The sequence below is a fragment of the Chiloscyllium plagiosum genome, unplaced genomic scaffold (genome assembly GCF_037043375.1).
Source record: "Chiloscyllium plagiosum isolate Xiang-an unplaced genomic scaffold, Cpla_swu_hap1 HiC_scaffold_47, whole genome shotgun sequence".
Lineage (NCBI taxonomy): Eukaryota > Metazoa > Chordata > Chondrichthyes > Orectolobiformes > Hemiscylliidae > Chiloscyllium > Chiloscyllium plagiosum.
This window is the reverse complement of record NW_028270185.1, coordinates 9,692,913-9,709,685: the sequence shown is the minus strand read 5'-3', so window position 1 is coordinate 9,709,685 and position 16,773 is coordinate 9,692,913. Positions and strand designations below refer to the sequence as shown.

The 16,773-nt window shown below is 40.6% G+C and overlaps 1 protein-coding gene across 1 annotated transcript in view; it reads right to left on the bottom strand.

The window, feature by feature from the left end:
• Positions 1–16,773, bottom strand: part of arhgap35a (Rho GTPase activating protein 35a) — a 142,149-nt gene that overhangs the window by 74,428 nt on the left and 50,948 nt on the right. The window lies entirely within an intron of this gene.

The window sequence follows — 16,773 nt, the reverse complement described above, 5'->3', positions numbered from 1 at the left end:
AGTACCTAGTTAATCCTAAAAACACAGAGTACAGTATTGATCTCAAGGCAGTTTTCATATCCTCTGTACACACATGCTGCATAGGGTTTACATTGTTTGCACACTGAAGACATTATATTGCACCAAGACACTTGCTTTAAAACAAAATTTAATAGTGGATCTTCTCTGCCCTAATGTTAAAACACAAAAGGACAACTCATTTTAAAAGCTCAAAAATGTTACCAAATGCTTCTTTTGCATCTGTAATTCAGTATTTCCCTTTAAGGCTGAAAAGTGCAATTGTTCTGCCTTCCTGGGTCAGCTAGACAGCAATTATTCTTAAACATTTAAAACAGCATGACAGAGAAACAACTTCACTGAGAGACTTCATTAATAATAAGTCAGCAAAAGACAGTCTTATTCCATGTAACAACACATCAGTACTAACCACTTTATGGTAACTGTGTAAGTGAATTGGAGTTTAAGAAAATTGAAAGAGTGCCAGGCACAAACTACATGAGTGTACAGAGTTGTGCATTGAATTGTGTATTTAATCTCACTCCGGAGGCATACAAACATTTTAGGTTGAAGGAGTGATACAGTAACGGCGGTGTCATCTTTCCAATCAGTGATTAAACTGGCCCAAAGAAATTCAGGGCTCTTTTTGAAGAACAGGACTGCTCTCCTCTAGTGTTGGGCAGTAATTGTTCCTCAATAAACATCACTGAAATCAATAAATTTCTATCATTGTTGGTAACAGGAACTTGTGGCAATTACTTTGCACATTTTCTAATTACATCACTGACTATACTTCCAAAGTACTGCACTTGCTGTGAAGTACTTTGCAAGGTCACAATGACTTCCCCGCTCCCCCTAATGCCACCCCACCCCAAAATCAGAGATGGTCAAACAATATCATTGAGAATAGGTGAAAAGTACTGGCAGAAATGAAACAACTGCTGGCTAAAAATAAATTTGGAGATGTGACGGCTGAAGCCAGGATGCCAAACCAAGTAGCCTGAAGACAAATGAAAAGGGCAGTGAAGGACAAGCTTTCAAAGAAAATAATATGGAATGAACGGAAGTGTGATAGCAGTATATGATGGATATACCACAAATTTGAATTAGGAGCAAAAGTAGGTCATTCAGGATTAAGCTACTAAATTTAAATAATTTGCACTCGTTATGGCAGCGGGGTGAGGTGCAGCTGCTGCAGCATGTAGGAGCTGCTGACACCAAGGTGATCCAGGGTAAGCACACCTGCACCACGTGTTTGTATCTTGAAGAATTTCAGATCAAAAATGAGGAGCTAAAGCCCAAGCTACAGACATTGTGCTAATCAGGGAAGGGGAAAGTTATCAGAACATTTTGCTCCAGGACATGGTCACACCCCTCTATATACATAATTCAAATTTGGTCTGTGATTAGAGACAGAAAGCAGTAATCACAGTTAAGACATATATAGTAACCTATGGGGTAGCATTTGAGGAGCATTAACCCTTGCATTTGTCTAGTTATGAGGGTTTTGCAAATTGTGGGGACAGGAGTGAGCACTGCCAGAATCACAAAATTGACTACAGCACTGTAGTACAGGTCGCCACAAATTAGGAGGAGGAAATGTTGTACGAGGGTTCCCAACTTATGAATGCTCAAACTTCTGAATGGGATCACGTATTACCATTAATTAAGGACTTAACACATACAAGTTCATTTTTACTGATACTGGATTTGTTATACAATAGTATATTGCATTTCAATTGGTGTGCAAATTGGGGCCAGGGTTAAAGGATATCTTCTCAGAGTGAGGGGGGAACTTGGGAGTGGGCGGGGGAGGGATCCAGTTATTGTTGCCCATGTTAATGCCAACATTTAAAAGGGTTAGAAGAGTGGAGTTTCTGTCAAGAGATTCTGAACAGTTTGGAAGCAAATTAAAATGCAGAACCTTCAAGACATGATCTTAGATTACTACCTGAAAAACAGGCAAACTTATAGAACATAGAACAGTACAGCACAGAACAGGCCCTTCAGCCGACCATCGATCCTCATGTATGCACCCTCAAATGTCCGTGACCATATGTCTCTTAAATATCCCCAATGATCTTGTTTCCACAACTGCTGCTGGCAACGCATCCATGCTCTCACAACTCTGTGTAAAGAACCCACCTCTGACATCCCCTCTATACTTTCCTCCAACCAGCTTAAAACTATGACCCCTCGTGTTAGTCATTTCTGCCCTGGGAAATAGTTTCTGGCTATCGACTATCTATGCCTCTCATTATCTTGTATACCTCAATTAGGTCCCCTCTCCTCCTCCTCTTCTCCAATGAAAAAAGTCCGAGCTCAGTCAACCTCTCTTCATAAGATAAGCCCTCCAGTCCAGGCAGCATCCTGGTAAACCTCCTCTGAACCCTCTCCAAAGCATCCACATCTTTCCTATAATAGGGCGACCAGAACTGGACGCAGTATTCCAAGTGTGGTCTAACCAAAGTTTTATAGAGCTGCAACAAGATCTCACTACTCTTAAACTCAACCCCCCTGTTAATGAAAGCCAAAACACCATATGCTTTCTTAACAACCCTGTCCACTTGGGTGGCCATTTTAAGGGATCTATGTACCTGCACACCAAGATCCCGCTGTTCCTCCACACTGCCAAGAATCCTATCCTTAATCCTGTACTCAGCTCTCAAATTCAACTTTCCAAGATGCATCACCTCGCATTTATCCAGGTTGAACTCCATCTGCCACCTCTTAGCCCATCTCTGCATCCTGTCAATGTCCCGCTGCAGCCATACAACAGCCCTCTATACTGTCAACTACACCTCCAACCTTTGTGTCATCTGCAAACTTGCTGACCCATCCTTCAATCCCCTCATCCAAGTCATTAATAAAAATTACAAACAGAAGAGGCCCAAAGACAGAGCCCTGTGGAACACCACTCGCCACAGACTTCCAGGCAGAATATTTTCCTTCTACTACCACTCGCTGTCTTCTGTTGGCCAGCCAATTCTGTATCCAGACAACGAAGTTTCCCCGAATCCCATTCCTCCTGACCTTCTGAATGAGCATACCATGAGGAACCTTATCAAAGCTCTGGTTAGGCCCCATTTGGAGTACTGTGTCCAGTTTTGGTCCCCACACCTCAGGAAGGACACACTGGCACTGGAGCGTGTCCAGTGGAGATTCACACGGATGATCCCAGGAATGGTAGGTCTAACATATGAGGAACGGCTGAGGATCCTGGGATTGTATTCATTGGAGTTTAGAAGATTAAGGGGAGATCTAATATAAACTTACAAGATAATATATGGCTTGGAGAAGGTGGACGCGAGGAAATTGTTTCCGTTAGGCGAGGAGACTAGGACCCGTGGACACAGCCTTAGAATTAGAGGGGGTAAATTCAGAACAGAAATGCGGACACATTTCTTCAGCCAGAGAGTGGTGAGCCTGTGGAATTCATTGCCGCAGAGTTCAGTGGAGGCTGGGACGCTAAATGTCTTCAAGGCAGAAATTGATAAATTCTTGATGTCACAAGGAATTAAGGGCTACGGGGAGAATGCGGGTAAGTGGAGTTAAAATGCCCATCAGCCATGATTGAATGGTGGAGTGGACTTGATGGGCTGAATGGCCTTACCTCCGCTCCTATGTCTTATGGTCTTAAATGCCTTGCCGAAGTCCATATACACCACATCCACAGCTCGATCCTCAAAGAACTCGATAAGGTTTGTGAGGCATGACCTGCCCTCACAAAACCGTGTTGACTGCATTTAATCAAGCCATGATCTCCCAGATGGTCATAAACCCTATCGCTCAGAATCCTTCCTCACACCTTACAGACGACAGACGTGAGACTTACTGGTCTGTAGTGCAAATGATAGAAAGACTTAAATGTATGATGCAAAGACTGGTGTAGAAGGACTGGGTTGCAGTGGTATCTGTACTGGAGTAGAAGGGAACTTGCTCAGTGGGATAGGCTTCACTAGAAACATACTGGGCCCAGAGGGGGCTTTAACCTAAAGAGGTTGGGGGATTCTGGACAGTGCACATTAAACAAAAAAAAATAGCAGAAGCAGGCCTTTCGGCCCTTCTTGACTGCACCACCATTCAGTATGATCATGGCTGATCATGCACTTTCAGTATCCTATTTCCCACTTTCGCTCCATACCCCTTGATCCCTTTAGCTGCGAGGGCCATGTCCAGCTCCATCTTGAATATATCTAACAAACTGGCACCAACAGCTTTTTGTGGGAGAGAATTCCACAGGTTCACAACTCTTTCTCATTTCAGTCCTGAATGGCTTACCCCTTATTCTTAGGCTGTGATCCCTATTTCTGCTAAAAGATATGGGTATTGCAGGGCAGTTATGTAGGTTGTGATACACAGAGGGGGACAGGAAGAGACAGAATGAACAAACATTAAAAATTAGCAGTAAATAGGGTCAAAGGAGGATTAAATGGTAAAGTAGCAAAATTAATGGTTCATTATTAAAATGCACATAGCATTTGGAAGAAACTATTTGAATTAGGAACACACATCACATAGCCAAAGACTTGGCTTCAAGGAGATCAAAGCTGGGATCTAAATATTCAGAGGTATGTGACTTTCCAAAATGACAGGTAGGAAAGGAAGGGTGGTGGGTAGATTTGCTAGTACAAAATAGAACAAGTATAATAGCAAGAAGTTATGGATTGGAGTATATAGAACCCAATAGGTGGAGTTAAGAAATAACTAGGGAAGGTGATACAGATGGGAATAAGTCTACAGCCTCCTAACTGCAGATATATCATCGGGCAGAATAAATTAAGGGATAATTTATCTCTAATAATGGGAAGGCATGTCAAAAAGGTAATATGTTAATCACTAAATCTTAATCCAAATTGGGAAAACCAAAAATTGTAAGTGATAGCCATAAAGAAGAATTCAACGTTTATTCAGAACATGTTCCCAGAACACGTTGGGGGTCCAACCAAGCACCAGACCATTTGATCTGATAATGTGCAATAAGACAGGTTTATTCAATGATCTCAGAGTAAAGAAGCCCCTAGGAGACAAGTGTTCATAGCATGACAGAATGAGAAACTTGGATCAGAAATGACTGTGCTAAATTTTAATGAGAGTAATTACAAAGAAATGAATATAAATTTGGCTGCAATGGACCGGGAAAGGTGTTTAGCAGCAAAGACATTGATGAACATTGTCAGATGCTTAAGGAAATAATTCACAACTCGCAAAGATATATCCCTGTGGAGGTATAAAGGTATAAACCAAACATGGTTAACCAAGGGACTCAAGGATACTAACAAGCAGGGAAAAAAAATGCAATTGTACGCTGTATGATACATACAGGCTAGTAGTAAGCCAAAGGATTAGGAAAGTTTTAAAAACCAAACGTTGACCAACTAAAAAAAATTTGAAAATAAACTTTAGGGTTAAACCAAAGTAATAAAATAGGATAGCAAGAGCTTCTTTAAAACATATCAAAAAAGAGAAAGGTAACCGTGAACATGAGCCCCTTAGAGAATGGGGCTGGGAAATTAATAGGAAACTAGGACATTACAGGAGTTAATAAATACTTTACATTAGTCTTCACGATAGAAGACATGAAGAGCATTCCAAAAGGATACGAACTAATCAGCGGGCTAAAAGGAAGGGGGAGAAATAAAATATTACTAGAGAAAGAGAGTAGGGAAACAAATGGGGCTAAAGGACAATAGGTTTCCTGCACCTGATGAGCTGCATCTCAGACATTAAAGGAAGTAGCTACAGAGATTGTGGATGCACTGGGAGTAATCTTCCAAGAATCCTCAGATTCTGAAAGAGTTCCAACAATTAGGAAACTGGCTATGTGTCACCTTTACTCAAAAATAGGAGAGAGAAAAGACAGCTCAGTACAGGCCAATTAGCTTAACACGTCATCGGAAATGTTAAGAGCTTTATAAAGGATATAATAACTGAACAATCTGAAACACCCAGTACAGGTTGCTCTGCTATAACATGATAGTTGTTTTGTCTACAACCTCGTGCTATAGAAAATTGCACTATGGAAAATTGCTAAAAAGCACACCATAGAAGATCACTAATAGAGAACAGTTATCTGTTCAGTACAAAGTTCACATTCTCCAAATAGTGATTCATGATTCATCAATTGCATTGTTGCCAATTTGCGCTGACGAAACGAGTGTTATAGCAGAACCTGTATAATCAAGCATAGTCAGCAATTCTTCACAAAAGTGGACATCATGCCTGACTAATTTATTCTAACACGGAAAATTAACAAGCAGAATAAAATTAAAAGGCAAACCAGCAATGTGATATCTTTTGGCAGGATTGGGGCAGAGGGGGAATTTTCAAGTTCCAACCTATAACTACTAGTGGAGTGCCACAGGGAGCAGCGCTGGTGCTGCAATTATTTACAATATGCATTCATGACTTGGATGACAGAATTAAAGAGACTTTCATGGTATTGAAACTTGCAGGTAACACTAAAATGGGCGGTAAGGCAAGTGGTGAAGGTGCTACAATGACCCTGCAGAATGATATAAACAGGTTGTGAGTGGGCAAAAGAAATCTCAGATGGAATGTAATTTGGGAAAATGTGGAGTGGAGCACTTTGGCAGAAAGAATAGAGCCAAATAACAGTCACAAAATGTTATTGTGCAAGTCTAGCAGTTAACTGGGAAGGCATAAGGGCTGTTGGTCTTTATTTCAAAAGGAATGGAGAAACCATATGAAACATTTGTCGGACAACACAATAGGATGAAAAATTTTGGAGCCCTTATCGAAGGAATTATATACTGGTACTGAAGCAGGCCAGTAAAAAGGTTGACTGGTTTGATCCTGGTGTGGTGAAGCTGCTCCTTTAACAAGGTTAGGTTACCCTTGATTTTCTTTTCCCCCCTACAGAAATAGTGAAAGATACACACTCCGAAAAGTTTAAGTTGAATGGTTTTAGGGCTATTTTGATTATAGCTAGCAAATACTGCCTCAGGCAACAAACTCAGGTTTTGGAAGAAAAAACACTTGCACAATGAAAGGGGAGTGGCCAGTTCTCCCAGCTCAGCTTTTCTCTGGTTTGGTTTGGTTTTTAGCTGTCGCGTGGTAAAAGCTGCTGGACCCAAAGAAGCAGGTCCATGCTGATCTCTCTTGACCTCTCTCCTATAAGAGCTCGTGTTTGATTTTACCTTTTGTGCCAAGGGGTGTTTATCGGGATTGTTACAAGTATTTGGAACAGCTTTATTAAGTGGGGATAATCTGTTGGGGTTTCAGATAGGTTAAATTATTTGGTATTCTTTCTCTTTTGTTAGTGTTTCATTCTGTAATCTTGCAAATAAGTCGCTTCTTAAAACAAAAATGTGGTTTGACGAGCTGCATCTAACCTTGAATATTCACTGTACACCTGCTTAAAACAAATCGCAAAGTTAGGGTCTCGGCTACCTTCTTCAAATGTTTTGAGGGGATCTGGCCTCGTTCATAACACTACGTATGGAGGGTTTTCCCCCCCCCCCCAAGGGGAGTTGCACAGGTTGGGTGCGTAATCACTGTCCTTTAGAATAGCAGATGTTATTGAATCATACAAGATTCTGAGATGGATTGAGGGGGTAGATGAGAGGTGGTTTCCTCTTGTGGTAGAATCAAGGACCAGAGGGCACAATCTCACTGTAAGAGGTTGCCTATTTAAGGCAGAGAGGAGGAGAAATTTCTTCTCAGAGGGCTGTCAGGGTTGGGTCAAGTAATTTAAGAGCAATATACATATTTTGAATTAGCAAGACAATTAAGTATTCTGAGAAATGGCAGGAAAGTGGAATAGATGATCATCAAATTAGCCATGACCTCATTCAATGTGGAACAGGCATGATGGGCAGAATAGTCTATTTCTGCTGCGACATTTTATGGCCTGCCCTACAATAAGATCATGACTTATGTTTGTTTAGATTAGATTACATTACTTACAGTGTGGAAACAGGCCCTTCGGCCCAACAAATCCACACCGACCCTCTGAACAGCAATGCACCCAGACCCATTCCCCTACACCTAACACTACGGAGCACCCGGAGGAAATCCACGCAGACGTGGGGAGAATGTGCAAACTCCCCACAGACAGTTGCCCGAGGCCGGAATTGAACCTGGGTATCTGGCACTGTGAGGCAGCAGTGCTAACCACTGAGCCACCGTGCCACCCATAACAAGTCCACCCCGATCCTCCAAAGAGCAAACGACCCAGATCCATTCCTCTACATTTATCCCTGACTAATGCACCTAACACAATGGACAATTTAGCATGGCTTATTCACCTAAACTGTACATCTTTGGACTGTGGGAGGAAACCCACACAGACACAGGGAGAATGTGCAAACGCCACACAGACAGTTGCCCGAGGCGGGAATTGAACCCGGGTCCCTGGCGCTAAGGCAGCAGTGCTAACCACTGAGCCACCATGCTGCCCACATCCCCATTTATCCCCATAACATCCAATTTCCTTCCTCAACAAGAATCTACTTTCACCTTAAAAATATTCAATGACCATGCCTCCACTGCCTTCTACAGATTCAAAGTTGCACAGGAGTCAGAGACAACAGTTCCACCCATCTGACCTAAAAAGGCAACCTGGAAGTTTTGGACAATCCAACAAAATGAAATGTGTTTCCACATCCAACTTGTCAGGACCATTCAGGACTTTGTACACTTCAATCAAATCTCAGACCTCTCTCTTCTATCGTGTACTGGAAATGACTGAAGTGGGGGGCACAAGTGAGCAATCAATCTAAATGTTGCTGTGGTAAGGAGTCACCGCACTTGTATTTTGAAATTCCCATAACAAGTATCAGGTGTGCACATTGAAACTTCCTGGCAGGTCTCAGATGCACCAGAAGCGCAGTTGAAGTGGTGAATTGAAGTTGTTCACCACTTCAATTTCAGACTATTCAGGCCCATATCTGACAATGCTTCCAACTTGAAGAGAATATTAATGGTACTTAGAATTCAGAATTTTAGAACAAGTCCCAAAGTTGAATGCCAACAATTAGCATGCCTCGTGCCAGGTTTTACAATAGTGCACAGTATTGTCCAATTGACACAAGTGTGAGAACCAATAGTACTTAGGCCATCTGGATCTGACTGGCTTGGTTATCGGACCATTGTGCCAAAAGTATACCAGACACTGCACAATAGTAAGCAATAGAAAACAGAAACCTAAATGGAACATTTTATTATTCCCAGGAATGTGGAGCCTTGTAACTGGAGAGCTATTGCATCATTCACAGATTTAATCATTACCCACTAGAGAACTGGGACACGGTTGTTGACAACATTGGCCTTCAACCTCTGGGACCTAGGTTTAAAACAAGCCCAGACTAATTGAATCGAAGCCTCATCTTAACACAGCTGCTATGTCCTAACTAAAATGGCTTTCAGCTACTTAGATCTAATAGTCAGTCAATGGATGCATGTCCACACTATAAAGTAGCATAAAGCTAGCAGTTATGTTCAAACACAGGAGCATGTGCACACAGTCAGTATTGAGATTGGATCTGGTCATGAAATTCATATTTAGAATGGAGAAAGAGCACCAAAACTGGACTCTCATATCTAGCCTCTCTGACACTGGCATGAGGAGTGCTCAATTCACAAGGTAGAAAATAACCCACTCTTCTTGACTATCTTTCACAAGGGGGCAAAAAACAAAATTACTTAAAATAGATCTCACCATTTCACAGTACAAGCCCTTTTCTAAAGCTTAAACATTTTGAATAATGCACTGCTTATTTCTATTCAAGTAACAGAATACAACTTTTAACCAACTAGGAAAAGAAATTCCTAAATGCCAAACAGATTTTATTTTGTTTTAAGAATCCTTACAGTGTGGAACCAGGTCATTCAGCCCAATGTGCCCATAACAACCCTCTAAAGAGCACCCACACAGCCCCATCCCAAAACCATGCATTTTCCATAACTAATGCACTTAAACCACTCACCCATGAATACTGTGCGTAATTTAGCATGGGCAATCCACGTAACTTACACATCTCTGGACTGTGGGAAGAAACTGGAGCACCTGGTAGAAACCCACGTAGACATGGAGAGAACGTGCAAACTCCACAGAGATGGTTGCCAGATGGGGGAATCGAACCTGGGTATCTGGCGCTGTCAGGCAGTAATGCAAACTACTGAACGACTGTGCTGCCCAAAATGCTTAGAATAGTCCTATCATCTCAGCACTGGCAAGAATTTATCTTTATTTTCAGCGCTGAGTGTTGTTTGTTTCATTTAAAAAAAAGGCAATTGCAAAAGCTTTTTATCTTATACTAATCAGGACATTAACAAAAAATATCTAAGTAACATTTTATGCTGTATAAAGGCAATAGCACTGAATGGGTGGCACGTGGAGTCTAAGGGTAGAGGCATCTTTTTATCCAGCCATATTGAAGTTCTGTATTTTCAAACAAATATTTTGGGCATTTCTGATTCTACGTATAGATTCACAAAATGGAAACCTATCATGCGAAGCATGTAGAGATTACAGCTGATAATGCCACTGGACAAGTGAGATCCCAAAATAAAATGTAGCTCAATGACTTGATTACATTTTTTTTACATTACATTACAGTGTGGAAACAGGCCCTTCGGCCCAACAAGTCCACACCGACCCGAAGCGCAACCCACCCATGCCCCTACATTTACCCCTTACCTCACACCACGGGCAATTTAGCATGGCCAATTCACCTGACCTGCACATCTTTGGACTGTGGGAGGAAACTGGATCACCCGGAGGAAACCCACGCAGACACGGGGAGAACGTGCAAACTCCACACAGTCAGTCGCCTGGCGGGAATTGAACCTGGGTCTCAGGCGCTGTGAGGCAGCAGTGCTAACCACTGTGCCGCCGTGCCGCCCACTTGTTCATTAAAAAGTTTAGAAAGTGGTGATTAGTCACAGCCATACACAAGACTAAATTTTTTTGAACACAGCAGAAAATGTTGAGACAAAATAAATTTTAAAAACAAGCTAATTAAGTCACAATTACCTCAAAGCACGCAGCAAAGCAAAAGGTTTCAGCCCATTTCCTGACACTATCCATTTCAGAAATTCAATTCCAGATAAATTGCATGTTATATCTCAACTCTAGGATTCAACTCAATTGACTCAAAACAGTCTCCTTGCCACAGACTACGAAGATTATTCAATGAGTCCTTTCCAAATATGCTAGCATGAACTACTAAAAATCTGAGAACCTAAACTTACTCAGTTCTGATAACCTGCAGATTTAAGCAAATCCCCCCGATTAGGACACTTCATAAACTAAACGCTTTTGAAGTGAATTATGTCCTTAATCATTCTTCTAGCAGAGAAGTTAAACATGCTTCTAAACTCAACAGTGGTGTGTCTTCTAAACTCGACTGGTCATAAATCAAAAAGAAAAAACATCTTCCCATCAATGCCACAGAAGTTTGCAGTCACCTGCTCTCTGACAAAATGTTGGAATTAAACAATATTCTGGAAGGACAGACTTTTAAAAAACCTCAGAACTAATACCTGCCTGCCTCTCCAATGAGGTCCAAATTCCAAAAATATTAATATATAAATTATATACTTCTAATAAAAAAAAGCTTGATATTTGCTTACTTAACTTATCTCAGGTGCAACTCCACACCCCATCCAGCGACAATGATAGCTGTTAATTCAGAAATCACCAGCTTGTAAGTAACTGTACCAATGGATATCATTAAATGAGTTATTAGGCTTCATACAGCAATAACAACCATAAGCACTATCCTGAATTATAAATGAAGAATGATTATTTGGGCCTACGTATATAAGCAATCACTAAGCCATCATCTTCAAGGGAAAGAGGAAAGACAAGGGAAGTTACAGACAAGAACAGAAAATGTCTTCATACGTCTCAAACCTCTGTAGAAATGTGGGACCTTATTACTTGCTCCAAAATCAACAAACTCATCAATGACTGCATTCAAAATACCACTAAGTCCTGCCTGTGGCAATAAAGCAGAAAAACTAATTTGCATTCCAGTATATTTCCTGACTCCAATGCAAGCGTCCCACCTTCATTTGCCATTCCCAGACAGTGGTACAACTGTGTGAAAATCCCTATGCAGTAATTAACAGGGAGTACTGCCACTAAAACCACCCATATGAGTGAGTGAGTGAGTGAGTGTTGGGAGAGGGGGGGGTGGAGGGAAGTGGAGGAGGGAGAGAGAATTTACAACCTATTAGTCACAACCACTAATCAATACACTACAACTTAAATAATGCTTTTTCTTAAAATAAAATTGGAAAATTTCATGTCATTTTCAGTATGGAGCTCAGTTCCCTTTTATATAATATCTGTATATTCAATTATAGATTAGAATCCACTACTAATGGAATCTAGTAACTGACTGCTATCTACATTGAAGAGAGGACTCACTAAATCAAAGTTCCATGGACTATGTTGCAAATATCTGGATATCCAAGAAACTTCATAATCCTCAAACTGCTTGATGTAACTCTTGCGTGTGGCAGATCTGATATGGATATCTTCAAATTTCAGACAAGTTTATGGTATCTCTCATACTATTTACAATCTACTAGTCAATCACTTCAAACATTTCAACTGCTTAGTGGTGTCAACACGTTTTATTTATTCATTCATGAGATGTGGGCATCACTGGCCAGGCCAACATTTATTGCCCATCCCTAACTGCCCAGAGGGCAATTAATGTCAATCACATTGCTGTGGATCTGGAATCACATGTAGGCCAGACCAGGTAAGGTTAAAAATCACACAACAAGTTGTAGTCCAATAGGTTCATTCAGAAGCACTAGCTGTCAGCGGCTTCTCCACATCAGACCAGACAAGGACAGTGGTTTCCTTCCCTAAACAAAAGGCATCAGTGAACCAGGTGTTTCCCCCCCCCCCCCAACAATCAACAATGGTTTTTCATGGTCACCATTAGACTGCTAATTCCAGATTTCTTTTTTATTGAATTCAAATTCCGCCATCTGCCATGGCAGGACTCAAACCAAAGTTCCCAGAACATTAGTAGGGTCTCTGGATTAATAATCAAGTAATAATACTTTGAAGACCCAAGGAGGAAGCTCACCAGAATGCGGCTGTGTGTCAGCCCACATCTCCAAATTGACTCTCTACCACTGCTCTGGTGGCTGTAGTTACCCCGCATTCTTCAGTCTCTTTTCCCCCCCCCCCAAACAATTCCATTTCCTGATGTAGTGCTGCTTCTGAGATGTTACTTTCATCCTCTATAGTGAGCAATGAAATAAAATATCCATTCAATTAATCTGCTATCTACTTATTTTCCATTTTAAGTCCGCGACCATAACTCAGTTTACATTTTAAGTACTTACTGCAAATCTTACCATTTGTTTTCATATTTCTGGCTAGCTTCCTCTTCTTGTACTCTAATTTACTCTCATTAATTTTTTTTTGTCATTCATTGCTGCTTACTCTTCTGTCCAAACTGCTCACCTCCCTTTTCTCTTTACATCTAACTTGATGGAAAACCCTTTGTACTCATTCATGTCCAAACCAAAATTAACTCAGACATTTTTTGTAGGTGACTACAGTGTTGATTCCCACTTTACACCAAATTAGCAAGACATTCTCTCTCCTCAATTCATTGTATAAAGTCAGTCTATTCTTGCATGTTGCCAAAATGAAGCTTGGATCAACCAAATTTGCCACTATTCATCTATGAAAGAGATATTCTCAAAGAGCAGTATCACTTCTCTCAAAAGGTCACCATTAATGAGGTGGTCGAGCATTAGATCAGCTGTACCAGATCAGCCTGCTATAAAACTAGTTAATAAAGACCATCTATAGTCCTAGTGAACAGAGAATTAGTGAGACTTTGATGGTGCATTTAGTAACAAATAAGACAGCAAAAGAAATTCCATCAGTAACATATCTGCTGCACACTGTAGATTCAATGGGAAAATCTCACGAAAAATATTGCGTTCCTCTTGAAGCCAGCTCTACAAACATTCAAAAATATTGCAAAAAAAAAAAAATCAAATTCAGTGTACTGGATACTGACCGAATGGCCATAACCATTATGCCTACCAGGTCCTTTTCTTCAATCCACAAATAGCTGACATTCCAAGGAAGAACAAAGAAGGCACTCAAAAGACATTGTAAAAGATTTCCTTGAAGGACAGCAGCATTGACATTAATAACTTGGAGGAATTGTAACCAATCATTTAAAATGGTAACAATGTGTCCATCAAGTTGTATCATGCTTTGGGTTACATCTTAATGATGAGGCAGAGAGAGAAAAAGAAAAGGATGCCAATCCAGCAATCTGGACTCTATGACAATATTATGGTTTTAAGGGGTGTATTTGTCGCGGTTGTTTTATGAAGAGAGATTGAGACAGATGTGATCAGCACACTTCCAACCTAATAAACAGCTTGAGGCGCCTTGGGTTTTCTTTTAACAGTTTGAAGAGAAGCAGTATGAAGGGATGGGATAAAGTTCCCAAAGAACCAGGACTTTAGTTTAACTTCCAGTAGCTGGAGTTTGGAAACTGCTATTCATCTCTCCTTGCTACAGCAAAACACTCGAGTTCTGTATTTTAGAGATAGACAGACAGACACACACAAACATACATACACAGCTTTCTCTCGATGTTCTTTCCTCCTCGACTACAGAATTCCATGTGAACCATCGATGTTACTGAATGTCTCTGCCAAGGGTGTTTACAGGATGTTACTATCCTGGAACAGCTAATCAGTGGTAGTAAACATATATTATCTTGTTAGGTATTTTAAGAGTCATAGTTAAGCTAATTTTTTTTAAAAATTAGCATTTTGTCTGTACTTTAACTGGAATGTAAGAATGAAATAGGTTTTGCCTCAAGCTGGGTAGTTTGACAAATCAAATTGCGTCTGGAACACAATACCTTACATGTGCCTTTCAAAGTAAGAAAAGTTGGGATCTAGGCTATCTTCTAAATAAATCTTAAGAGGGTTTTGGTCTGGTCCATAACACCCCACAGATTTGTGGATCATCTTTTCCCATACATCTGTGGGTCAAGAAATTGGTCTGCTCAGTCAAGTGAAGAAACACCACTCAAACTGGTGACTGGGAGTAAATGTCATCCTTGAAAAAGTCAATACGGAGATAGGTCTGCAACAGAAGATTGAATGGAGGGAAGAATTCCTTTTTTAAACAAGATGTGAACAAGCATTAACAGTTTATAATTATGTGTCTTAAATTATACTTGTGCGCAAAGATATTGAGTGTTAAATAGGACTTTTACTGCATGGTGCATGACAGCCAACCACATTCATGCACTTTCCAGTTTGGTTCATCCTGTATTTAACCAGCTCAGAAATGGTAATATCAGTTCTCACACGAGTGGGTAGTCAGCTGTTTTCAACACAAGCACAGCTTTTTATTTTGAAGAAAAGGGGTGAAAAATACTAAGACAGAAGAGACAAAAGAAAAAAGGACGACGCAGAAGTAGAAGACTGTCAAAAGATGAGACTCCCTGTGATTACAGGGCTAAAAGCAAGCTAAGAGCTGAAAATGTGTTGCTGGAAAAGCGCAGCAGGTCAGGCGGCATCCAAGGAACAGGAGAATCGACGTTTCGGGCATAAGCCCTTCTTCCTGAAGGGCTTATGCCCGAAACGTCAATTCTCCTGTTCCTTGGATGCTGCCTGACCTGCTGCACTTTTCCAGCAACACATTTTCAGCTCTGATCTCCAGCATCTGCAGCCCTCACTTTCTCCTAAAAGCAAGCTAAGGTCAATCACGGAAAATCAAATGAAATGGAATATTTTTAAAAAATGTAATAGGCCCAATTGCTAAAACTAGAAGGGACCTTAATGGCTTTATAAACCTACTTGCATACATGGGCTGAATTCAAACATCTTCTGAAGCAGTCTTTTGTACCTTCAAGGCAGAGTATTATTTTATTTGTGTAGTATCTTTTCAAAATTGAAACTTAAGGTAGTTGGCAATCACAGGAGGAGAACTTCAAATTCCTTTTAATAAGAGCAGCTGTTACTCAAGACAAGATGCTGTTGAACACAAGTCTTCAAATGGTCTCGTGCATAAATATAGCTGTATTAGCTTCACTAGATTCACAACATCTCTAACTCCAAGTTTAAAAGTTAAGAGTTCCACCATCACATCAGCACTCGAACATAAAAATCTAACTTTGTGCAACAGAGAAGTATTAGAAGTTAACCTAAAGTTCTGGGGGCCCATAGGCCCCAACCCAAAGTCTCTGACCCATTTACAGCAATATATTCAGCCATATCTCTCCAAAAACCATTAAAACAACTCTTTTCAACCAAGCTGTTAGCTAGTCATTCTAATATTGACAGGGTCACTATCAACGTTTGTTCAATTGTGAAATGCCTTGGGGTCTTTTCCTACATTAGTGGCATTAGATAAATGCAAACTGCTCAGTGACTGTGTCCATTTGTTGCAAGAGATTTAGCACTGAATCTAATAAACTTCATCATTCCAGATCTCGTCTTAGTCGATACTCAATTAATCACTATAAAAATACCTCTACCAACAGCAAGACTTAGCACCTTCTGTATTTGTGAGTTGTACAGTGCAAAATATGCCTCTACATGTATAAAGTTAATGTGCAAAATTATAGTTTTTTTTGAAATTCTTTGGAAACACAAAATCAACATACTTGGTGCTCTTTATGCAAGTGGGCAATACTGGAAAACCAGAAATTATTGCCCATCCACAATTCTCTCTAAAGACAGTGCTGTTTTCTGGCTGGGAGAATTGCCAGGCCATTTAGGAGAGAAGTTAAGAGT